At 38.9% G+C, this 2,481-nt stretch overlaps 1 pseudogene; it reads right to left on the bottom strand.

Moving 5' to 3' along the window:
* Nucleotides 1-1,405: 1,405 nt before the first annotated feature.
* LOC128576924 (stomatin-like) lies at nucleotides 1,406-2,259 on the bottom strand (annotated as a pseudogene).
* Nucleotides 2,260-2,481: the final 222 nt, after the last annotated feature.

A 2,481-nucleotide genomic window follows, 5' to 3' on the forward strand; every position in this document is an offset into this window, starting at 1 on the left:
ATTTATGGCTTAGATTTATGGCTATTTACAAAACGGAAGATGTAGTCCAGAGGGGCTAACCACTTCCTTTTTTACTACCAATATATATGACAAAGAATGACTAGGCAAATAAAAAAGACCTACATGTACATACATATCCTAAGTTTGACAGTGTTTGCCCAAGCTCATTAGACATTATGTGTCCAATATACTGTGAATTCCTTATACTAATTAACGAATGGGCTTGTAACCAAGATATTTCACAGGGTGCAAGGCTTAATAGCATGTAGATAGTAAAATACAATGGTTTCCTGAAGACATGTTTTTTAAACGTATTTTAGTCCTTAAGCTATCCGAGTCGGTATGTAACAACTGCTTATAGAACTTAGAGAAAATTTTATTAAAAAATTAAAATGACTAGCACTCTGGGAGCCCAAGGCAGGTGGATTGCCTGAGCTCACGGGTTTGAGACCAGCCTGAGCAAGAGCGAGAGCCCATCTCTAAAAATAGCCAGGCGTGTGGCAGGTGTCTATAGTCCCAGCTACTTGGGAGGCTGATGCAAGAGAATTGCCTGAGCCCAGGAGTTTGAGGTTGCTGTGAGCTGTGACAACATGGTACTCTACCAAGAGCAACAAAGTGATACTGTATCAAAAATAAATAAAACGAGTCAGAACCTGATATATGAAAATAGACAAAAGTGAAATAAAAGCACTTTTGTGACAAATATTTAGCTGGTTTGAAAGATAGACCACAGAGGAATCATTTACTCATAAAGAAGGCTTAATTAAGTTAAAAAATGCACATACTACTTTTAAAAGGACTACTATAACAGTGAATTTAAAAGCATTCAAAAAGTTAGAGTAATCTTAACCTGCCTGCTCGCAAGTGAGGATTATTCTGAAACATCGTTTGTGTTTAAAAAGTTAGTGCATATTAATGAAATTTCCCTAACTAAGATTCCCTGTAAGTAAGGCACAAATGGCTCAGAGAAGCTGGTTGTAACATAAAGTCATCATTTTTGCAAAGCATTTATCCAGCTAGTGATATCAGGCGGGCAGTAAGAACCTGTGCTCTTGCCTCTGACATGGTGCTTAGAGGGTTCATAATGACTCAATGTAAGTCAAAAGAAGTAGATTTAACGTACTGCATAATAATTTAACAATATGAATTTTATAAAGAATAATAGATCACTCCTATAAATCACCAGTATTTCGGTCTTTCTCAGTATTTATGAACTAACAATTCCTTTATCTGCTTCTATGATTACTATACATCCTAAGAACACCATACTTGACAAATGGAGAAGGAAAGGGAGGGAGAATATTCAAGATTCCCTGCCCTACTTTTTCCTTATGGGTTAAAGGCAAATTTATTCCCCCACTTCATTCTTGTAAGGGTATAACTCAACTGTGCTGGTCTGTGTGGCTCAGTGTATTGCCCCTATGATGCCTTGTAACATATCCATGAGCGGACGGAAGATAACCCTTGAGTTTTTCTCAGCAGAAATGGTCATCAGTGTCTGAAGGTATCTAAGCTGCAGAACCACCTGGAGATTCAGTGATGATCACAGAGGCTTCTTTTAAGTCCATGGATGCATTCATTTTTCTTCAGCTGCAATGACTGTGGCTCTGGCCTCCCAATATGCTTCTGCTTCTGCAGCCATAGCTCTCCAGAGCAGCACAGGTAGTTTCATATCCTTAATTTCGACATGCTACACCTTCATTGCCCAGTCATCAGTGGTGTCATCCAGAATACACTGCATGTTGTGTGCAATGTCATCTCTGTCTGAAAGGATCTGAGAGAGATTCTTGCTGCTCAAAACGTTCTTCAGAGGAGTTTGTGTCAAAAGACAGGTTCCTAAGTCAATGTTAGCGATATTTTCCACAACTAGGATTGCATTCTGAACAGGTTAACATCATCTGTGCTGTCACTGAATCCTTAGTGAGGATCTCCTGAGGAAGAATATCAAAGGAAATAGTTCTCATGTCCACTTTGCTGAAACTGTCAGTACACGGCAGAATAAAAAAGAAAAAAAAAAACAGGTCTTTTATTTCTTCCTTGTAAAATGCGGTGCAACCTAAAGATGATAGCTCTTTCATACTCTTTTATAATCCTTATGAACATTCATACTAATAGTGGGAAAGTTATACCAGGAATAAGAATGAATCAGCCACCAAGATCCATTCACAAGGTCCAAGACCTGTACTTGGACTATCATCGAAGGAGTTGGGGAACCACCAGCTAAACTCTGGAGTCCCCTGTGTGCTGCTTCTCAGCCATGCTGCCTGAGCCAGAATCGAGCTGCCTGAGAGGCCTCCCCTAAACCAAAGATGCCGGGTTATCAGAGAAATTTTTAAAAGAAACTGAAATAATTATAAAAAGATCAAACATAATACTTGGAACTGAGAAATACATTTGCTGAACTGAAAAGTCATTAGAGCCTCTCGACAGCAGAATAGATCAAGCAGAGGAAAGAATCAGTGAATTACCGTGAAGACAACT

This window comes from Nycticebus coucang, chromosome X (genome assembly GCF_027406575.1).
Source record: "Nycticebus coucang isolate mNycCou1 chromosome X, mNycCou1.pri, whole genome shotgun sequence".
NCBI classification, from domain to species: Eukaryota; Metazoa; Chordata; class Mammalia; order Primates; family Lorisidae; genus Nycticebus; species Nycticebus coucang.